This window comes from Centropristis striata, chromosome 14 (genome assembly GCF_030273125.1).
Source record: "Centropristis striata isolate RG_2023a ecotype Rhode Island chromosome 14, C.striata_1.0, whole genome shotgun sequence".
In the NCBI taxonomy this organism is placed as follows: domain Eukaryota; kingdom Metazoa; phylum Chordata; class Actinopteri; order Perciformes; family Serranidae; genus Centropristis; species Centropristis striata.
Genome location: NC_081530.1, coordinates 15,854,393 through 15,864,484, shown reverse-complemented (window position 1 = coordinate 15,864,484; position 10,092 = coordinate 15,854,393).

The window sequence follows — 10,092 nt, the reverse complement described above, 5'->3', positions numbered from 1 at the left end:
CTTCTCTCCTCTTCCCTTGCCCTCCTCTTCTCCCCAGCACCGGCCCCCAGACACAAGCCTCTTTCTGTTGGGGCATCGCCATGGCAACCAAGCCACTAACTTGAGGAGGCGACATAAAAACCTGCTCTTTTTAGGGGACACAGGAACACCTGCCACCTCCGCCGATGGGGAGGGCTGGGCTGGACGCCTGGCCACGAGCAGACACACACTTACATACAAATTCATGTGGACACACACACACACACACACACACACACACACACACACACACACACACACATACACACACACACACACACACACACACACACACACACACACACACACACACACACACACACACACACAAATATAAACAGAGGATCAGTGTAACATTCAAATGAGACCTCTAGCTAACATCTGCTCCCCTTTGGAAACTCATTTATCTTCCAATAACATCTCAGGTTGTTTGGTGGCTTTCTTAACTCATGTTCTGGCAAAGAATAAGGAAAGAGTTGAATGGAAATAGAGGAGTCATTATTGATAAGATTTATGCTTTCAGGCTGGACAAATTTTCCCTTATCTTAACATCTCGACTTTATTTTTTGCACCAATTGCTACTCTGATAAGTTATCCTGAGGAACCACCAGGTACATGCCCAGCTTGTCCATATAACAACTGTACCTGTAATCTCATCAGGTGAGAGTCTTACATAACCTCACCAACATCTCAGACACTCCCTGATTACAGAGGAAAAATATATTCTACCATCACATCCAAAGCTCACTAATTAGCATATTGTTTGTAATTTTTGTTTTCACTGTTTTTTATTTTATTTATACCAAATAGATGATAAGTACAGTGATAAACGTTGTGCTGTGCAGTTCAAGTAAGGGTTCCTGGGGGTCCCCAAACAGAATCTACACTACAAGGGGGGATGTTTTGAATTGGACCATCGTGTACAATTACACATCAATTAATTATAGAACATTATAACAAAATAGTTATGGTTGAGCAGAAAAAAGCAAGATAAACACAATGTGAATACTGAAGTAACAAAACGATATAAAAAGGATACATAAGTAAGGAAGGCCATTAAAATAAAAATAATTAAAAAAATTAAAAAACTGAGCAGGGGGTAAAATGAGGAATATTCAGAGATAAATTTGACCTTTTTTATACATTTGTTGAATAGAGAAATTCCTTATCTAATGAAAAACAACATTAATGCTTAGATGTTGTTTTTTTAATGATTATACTGTCAATTTTAAATTAAACATTTTGTTCTTCAAGGTCACACTAAGTGGATGATTCTGAAATAGAAGAAAAAAAATATATTTATGAATTTGGAATTCAGCTAATCATGAAAGGATATTCTTATATTATTTTTAATGTATTTATATATTACAGATTCAATTAAGAAGATGTAACATTCAGTTGGTAAGCTGGTGAAATGCTGGTAAAAAAAAAAAAGTAAACCTTTGGACAGAGCGAGGCTAGCTGTTTCCCCCTGTTTTCAGTGTTTGTGCTAAGCTAAGCTAAGCTAAGCTAAGCAGTCAGTGAGAGTTGTATCAATTTTCTCATCTAACTCTCAGCAAATATGCAAACATGCAATTGCCCAAAATTTTGAACTAGTTTTCTAAGAACAGAGCCAGCTTATCTTAGCATAACTACTGGAAACAGCTAACCTGGCTCTGCCCAAAGCACCTGCAGAGGTACTAAACAACAAAATGCTAAAATCCTGTGTTAGCATGAAATATGTACTTCATTGTGATTCATTAGTCATGTTCTAATCTTTTAAATTGAGCAAACATTTGAAATGTCGCAAATAAGAAATGCAAGTTAGGTGCATTTCCATCAAGAACTGGCCATCCATTTTGGCGATATAAATGAAGTTTTGTCCTATTTTGCTATTACTTTAAACTTTTCTAATGTGAAACGTAAAAATATGGCTATTGACTCTATTTTGAGGTGTTGCTTATATTTTCTCATACCTTTTAACTATACAGTCAAAAGGCATTTTCAACATGGCTATATTAACCTCTTGGACACACAGTAGTTGTGTAGCTTGACAAGAAGACACACTTCTGACTAAATCTCTTGTGTCTACAATATTATAAATCAATTTCATGTCAGTTAGTTGTCAGTCTTCTCAAGGCCAACGGGTGGAACTTCATCAAACAGGCAGCAGTTTAAAGCTCCTGCAGCCCCTTTAAAGGCCCCAATCAACAAGTGTCAGTTTGGGGTCAGCCGGCAAACCGAGGCTGCCTGCGTCCTCCTGCTGCAGGCGGAATATTCTGGAGAGACTGCTGAGTGAACCTCTGGTGCCTGGCTGCTGTTCATTAAGAGTATTAATGATTAACTGAGAGTGCTATTGTCCCTTCGGGCCCAGCTGTCCCTCCTCCGCCGTTGATCCACTCCGATGCCTCTGGGCCACTAAACTGGCTCCATTCATGTGCTAAAGTGACAGCTGCTCCTCACATTCCGCAGAAAATTAACTGCAGACGCAGGAAAAAAAAAACAAGCTGGGAGCAAATGAATAATATTTGACAGATTTCTTTTGTCTATTTTTTTAAAGGGACGGATTGGCGATTAAAGGGTGGACCGGAAGGATTATTTCAAGCCTGTGTGATAGTAGTCAAAGAAGCGGAAGATGGGGCGTACAGATAATGTTTGCTGTGTTGTCGCTTAGTCACTCAGAGGATGTGAATCAAGTTAACTCAGCAACTTTACTGTTGAGATGAAAGCCACTGAACAGTGGAAACAGTATGTGACCAATTAATGGTGGAATCTGTAAAAATGCAGATGCAGATGAGTGCTGTCAAATCTTTTTTTTTTAATCATAATCACTGGTTAATTATCCAACAGCCAACTTGTTGTCTTTCAGAAGCTGTAGTGGGTTCAGTTTTAAAAGTGAAGATACTGGTATCATGTGAAAAGACCCAAGGAATCTTTTCGTACTATATTATGTCATATGTTATTGTTATGTGAAGGTGGGTAAATAAAACGTAACAAAGTTAGACTAATTTTTAGGGAAAATGACATGACATGGGGTCCCTTGACCTCTGATTTCAAGATATCTAAATGAAAATGAGTTCTATGGGTACCAACGACTCTCCCCTTTACATACATGCCCACTTTATGATAATGCCACACAGTTTGGGGCAAAATCTACACATTTATTTGTGTAAATTCTACGATCATGTATTTGAATATTTCTTTACACAGAGGTCCCTAAACAATCTGTCAATTGCATAAACTAGGTATTGCTGAAAAGCTGAGACTCGCCTAATTTTATCCATGTGTGATGATTTTCAACCCCATAGTAGCCATTTCATCATAGTGAGAGCATTTCTTCGGAACTTGACCCTACTGTACTAAAGCGAATTGCTGTTACCTCTAGGAAAATCACAGCCTCATTAAACTTTACAACCACAAACTACAGACATAGAGCATTGGATGGCTTACCATTCAATTGCACCCACAAATGCAATTATCTCTGTATATATCCAAAACATTACACTTTTTTTGATACCATATAACAGCATCTATTTCTCTGTGGTGTTCCTCAAGGTCTTGTTATTGTTGTTGTTGTTGTTGTTGTTGTTGTAGATTTGTTTAAATTCTTGAGGGCTAAAAACAGTTAATTTTAGTTTTAAAAAAAACCCTGTATAACAAATTGTATCATCCCAAAAATAATACATTCATATACTCTTATCATATTGTTTGAAACCTTTATACACATTCATATTTTATTTTTTATTCATGTTTTAATTCTGAGCAGAGCTTAGCTGCAACTGAAATTATTACTTATGTTCCCATGTTTTAGATGATGTACAGCACTTCTATTTGGCATCTACTGTTGATATTTATCTACCCTGAAGATCCTGTGTTCTCCACCGCTTCAAAAACTGGAGGTGGAATTGAAAGGGTTTAAGGATGTAATTATATCAACAAGTTGCTTGTTATCATTCCTAAAGAGTGCTATATAATTTTTTTTTATATCTGACTGTAACCAAGAAATAAAGATTAGAAAGGACTTTGACTTAAAAGGAGCCGATAGAAGAATAAAAGAAAGATAGAAATGACATCATCATTGTTATTTTATGTAGAATTCAAAGTGGATAGACAGACATGTCCTGTTGTTGACAACTTAAAAAACACACATTTGAAGCCTCATATTTAGACATCATTCACTGGCATTGGTACAAAAAGAATAATACAATGAACACTGTGAGCAATCAGAACCTGAATCATCTCGTATTGTTTTATAACATCTGTGGTAAAGAAATCAAAGTTGGTTTATCTTCCCGCAGGGAGAGGACTTTAATTGGGCTTTAAAAGGCACCGCCGGTGTCTCACTGGCATCTGCGGCTCTAACGTTATGAAGGATTGTTATTGTCTCACCTGGAAACAATTATACCATCATGTCTTTAATCAGTTGAGTGGTCACAGATACTGTATGTGCATGCTGTGGGAGTATACATAAGGCTGTGTTACTGAACAGCATATCGTCTTACTGTCCCGTTTACTTTTATTTGTGCTCCTTAGAGACAGGTGGGATCTAATTACTGCTAACATGATGGTTGTTTTCTACATCGCTTTCAATTAAAGGGTGTCTTTCTGTCCTTGTTTATGTTTTTTGCACAAGTAAACACATACTTTACATTCCAGTTTTTGCGTTTCTGGGATGAGAACGAGGGTGGACAAAAGAGCAAAAACACCTTACAACACAAAACACTAGCTTTGGAGTAAATACCAGTTGGTTAAGGCTTTTAATGATTCGTTTTTATGCGTCTGGTGGACGTGTTGAGAGGACTTAGTAGTTAGTCTCAAGGCTGCAGTTAGCAGCATTAGTGGAGAGTAACTAAATACATTTAATAACTTTTACTTCTTTATACTTCTACTCCAGTACCAGTGGTGGAAGAAGTAATCAGATCCCTGACTCAAATAAAAGTACTGATACCAAACTGTGAAATTACTCCACTACAACTTATTTAAGTAAAGTACAAAAGTACCAGCATCAAAATGTACATAAAGCATCACAAGTAAAATGAGAATCGACCCACTTAGATTTTATATATATATTATATAACGTAGTAAATTAATAAGTGTAAATTACACTTAGATTTATATATATATATATATATATATATATATATATATATATATATATATATATATATATATATATATATATATATATATATATATATATATATATATATATATATATATATATATTCCTACTTAATATACTGGTGTGACATTTAAAAAAAAAAAAGTCGAATCACTTTAAATGTTTCATGTTTTTTATGTTAAATCTTCACCTGAAAAGTAACTAAAGCTGGCAACTAAATGTAGTGGAGTAAAATGTATAATATTTGCCTCAACATTTAGTAGAATACAATTATAAAGTTGCATAAAATGGAAATACTTAAGTAATGGACAAGTACCTAAAAACTATACTGAAGTACAATCAATGTATTTAGTTACATTCCACCACTGACCAGTACATAAATAATTCAATATTGTACTTTTCACTATACTGTGTTTTTTTGACACTTTTAGTTCATATTTACATTAAGAACATACAGTATGATAACATATGATGCAGAACTATATTACTAATCCACTCAGTAGTATAGAAAGTTTCTCAAATCGGCTCCATGACTTAAAAACACAATACTCTATATTAATATAACAGTTTCAAAGGAGCCATTCTACATAATGTGTTCTTTTATTTTCAATACTTTGAATGGATTGAAAGTAAAAGAACATTTTGCTTTCGATGCATTTTACTTTAAATACTTTTTTCGATACATTTTACTGATAATATCTAATTCAGAACTTTTACACGTGATAGAATATTTTTACTGTCTCTTTTAACTGTTTTTCTACCGCCACTTAAGTAAAGGATCTGAATACTTCTTCTACCATTGGTTAACAGTGTTGCTAAGCAGTATTCTCTCACTGTGGGTGAGGGTCTGCTTGTGTTCCTCTTTGCTGTATTTGCAACATGTCAACGTTAGTTTTAAGACTTTTCCTCGTGCCACATAATACACTTTTGTGACTGATGCACCACCTGCGACTTCAGGCAGCGACTAAGCTTTTGATTGTTCAGACCCTTGATAAAGCTGACACGTACTGCCTTTTGTTTCAGCACAATGTGATTAATTTGTGCATCAGCCTTTATAAGTGTTAATAACTGTAGTCACTGCCTAAATTACTGGTGCATCAGTTTCAACCACAACAAATTATGTAATGTGCTGCAACAAAAAGAGAAAGTTCTCTCAACTACCTCTCAACCTTCATGCAGTCTGACTAAAAGACACCTAAAAGTAAATGAGTGTTGCTCGTGCTCATCTAATAACAGTAGAACTGGATATGGCACAGTGGCTGAGCCTTGCAGCCAGTTATTTCCCAGCAGCCACTTGCAGTATTTCAGGGGAAAATTAACCTGCGACCCAAAACTATCACCCCTGTAAACCACAATATTAAAAGCAACGTCTGAAAAATTGTTGGTGGGAAACCTTCAGCTGCAAGCAAAGGAAATTATAAGCCTGTCTATTGTAAATTTTTGATCATGAAGATTTTATGTTTCTAAAACTTTCTCTAAAACTAGTCTCTGCTCTGTTTGCACGTTCTCCCCGTGTCAGTGTGGGTTTTCTCCAGGTCATCCGGCTTCCTCCCAAAGTCCAAAGACATGCAGCTTTGGTTTCATTTGTGATTTTAAATTGTCTATAGGAGTGAATGAGAGCTAGTGTTGGGAAGTTCGAGTCTTTTTACTGACTCGGGTCGCTGACTCTCAGACGGTAAATTGAACTAGTATTTTTTTAGGTCATTTCGTCCATTTTGTTCATTTGGGTGGCGCCCACAGCCCTGTGGTTGAGGTGCCTGAAAAATGAGTGAAAGACCGTTTGTTATGCAGTTGTGAACGAACCACTGTGCTTACTGCTCATCCCACAGCTCTGTAGCTGAGCTGAATGAAAGACAAAAACCTGACGATCTATTATGAGACGCCAACGAGTCGACTCAACACTACTGCTCAGCCCACAGCTCTGCGGCTGAGCTTCTACAGCTGTCACATGACAAATGTACAAGAGACTCAAACTTGAGGATGCATAGTTGAGTCGCAAACTAATAATTTCCTGTCCTGACTGAGCTTATGCAGCTGCCATGTGACGAGGGAACATACTGCGTGAAAATGAACAAATCACTCAATCAGAATGTTTACATGACGCTTGAAAAAAACAAATTATTACCTTAATCCGACTATAACTGGACAAGTGAAGTGCGTGTAAACGTGTATCGCATATCGCCGACTAGTGTTGAGGAGGAGGACACGTTCCCATCAGTTATTCGATTTTCTCAGTAAACTGGGACAAGTTCAGATGTCCGATTAGACGCCAAAATCAAATTTTAAGCAAGACTCGATTAAACTATGCATGCAAACACATTGACTGAGACTACTCTTTAATCCCCAGTTATATAAAAGATTAGTTCAAAGTGAACGAAACGACAAACCACTGATGAGAGCATGAATGGTTGTCTGTCTCTATGTGTCAGCCCTGTGATAGTCTGGCAACCTGTCCAGGGTGTAACCCGCTTCTCGTCCAGGGTCAGCTGGGATCGGCTGCAGACCCCCACGATCCGAGAACGGATGAGCTGTTAAGGAAAATGAATGAATGGAAGGATGGGTAATGTCTGCTCATTCTTCTTAGCTCAAAATCTTTTATCGATAGATCTTTCATAGTTAAGATAAAAAAGTCTCAGATCTGTATGATAAATAGCTTGAGTTATCTCTATGTTATGAGTTTAGCTACAGGGGTGCCAGCTTCCAAAATCAGCCTAACCACACCTCTAAAACTAAAGCTAAAGCTCACTTATTACATGCTATAGCTCATGAATTTAATCTGCATTAAAAACCCTGCACAAATAAAAGTATTAGCTGTGGTGGTGTGGTGTAAGTAACTATGGTGTATTTATGTGGAACAGGTATTTCTGCATCTGTGCACACTGTGTTTTATTTGTGTCTTATATGCACACAAACAATGACAGCTCTGTTACCAAACTCTCTTTCCATTGATTCAAAAGAATTTCCATTTTACTAGAAAATCATACAACAGGTGACCCTGGCTTGTTTTACTTCACACCTCTTGCTGATTACATCACCACTGTGGGTGGTTACGGCTCTCCTGTCTAAATACCTTCACACAAAGCAATGCCTGCATTTAAGATTCTTGATGTGTGATAAGCCCTTGCCAGCTGTTCAACTGCCCCTATCATTACATCTTTTTTTGACAGGAACTATGTAATCTCATACTTCCACTATGCACCGGTGGGAAATATTTTACCATGACACCTCTGGGTAGGCAAGGAAAAGACCACCATATGTTGGGCATCGCAGCAGGGGAGGCAGAATTAAAACAAGATTAAATGTTTTTGATAAATGCCGGTAAATGGCTTGTTTGTGTCGAGTGATGATAAACATTAGCAAATTCCATGACAGGAAAGAGGCCAGTGAGGTGGTCTCTGTTGAAGGTGTGTGTGTGTGTGTGTGTGTGTGTGTGTGCGTGTTGGGGGCCAAATGTTTTGACTCCCACCTCCCATGGCAATTCCAAAACACAAAACTGTGCTTTCAGGAAATAAAAAAGGATACTTGTTGCAGAATGTCACCTTTTCCCTCTCAGGTTATTTGAGGCTGTTACTAAGCCAGTAAGGCTGGTCAAATAAGGTTAATTTATACCCTTTCGCCTCTGATTGGTGCAAGCGTAGTGTTGTTTTCCCTTATCCTGCACTTTACGACTGTGTGAGACGACAAGCACAGACCTGAGCAAAGGGAGTACTGCCTTTCAGCCTGAGATTGTGGTTTACTGCTGGAACATAGAGGTGGCTGTGTCCATTTGACTCTGTATACATGCACGTGCACCCACCCAGAAAAAAAAACACACCAGTTTGGTTTGTGGCGATGTAAACACCTATTTGTCATAGATGTGTTTGTGTGTGTGTTGGACGAAACGCTCCTGGGGAATTAATTAAAAACTCATTACTGCAGTGGAATAAGTGTGAACTTTCATTTCTGTGGTTTAGTAAATATACACTTTGTACTGCAAAGGCATTTAGCTTAGTCATGTCTGGAGCTGACACTTTGCATACTTTGAGTCTAGTATCTATTTTTCTTTCATTCCCAGCATGACATACATGTCCCATAACAGAAAGATTTTAAATCCCTCTAAGGACCTGGAGAACAGGAAACAAGGTAATATGTCTGTGTGTGCATATGGGTGTCAACTATGCAAACATAACTGTTGAGGAAAGTTTTTATCAGAGCTACACCTGCCATTGACAGATACCATGTCACATGTGCTGCAGTGCACTTTAAGTTATTTAAGTAAGAAATTTAAATAAAGCATGTGTTCAATCATGTTCACACTATGTCTTCTGAATTAAGAAACCAATCACTCAAAGCAAAGACAGTCAGGGAAAAAAGTGCACACTTCCTATAGATTTACATTGAGCTCTGAGCTGTGGGTGTGTTAGCTTTTAAACACACAAAGTGTTTGACTGGAAGCAGAAGAGGATCTGGGTTGCAGGCAGCAGGATTTGACATCGGCTTATTTCCTGTCATTGACTGCGGGTCACATGGGCGAGTGCGTAGGCGAGAGATAGTGGAATGCATTAAGGGGTGAGGCTCTTGCCACCACACACACAAACACAGCAGTAGTTGCAACTTAAAGGAAGGCATAAAAATATGTAGCTTGTAGAAAGCATATTTACATGTTTGCTCTGGCACACTTACACACACTTACACACACACACACACACACACACACACACACACACACACACACACACACACACACACACACACACTTTCAAGGTGGAGAATGCTGTGGCACTCATTGAAAGATTCACATTGACTCGACCAAGCTGCAGCCTAGGTCAAACACTCGGTTCATGAGGTGCTATTCAGACACCAACAGTCAGATCCAGAGAGAGATAGAAGGGTTCAACGGTGCAGCAGTAAAAAAGTTCCGTTCACATGTGAACACGAGGGGAAAACATGCGCCTGCATCCACCCACACACTTGCATGCACACACACTGTGCAG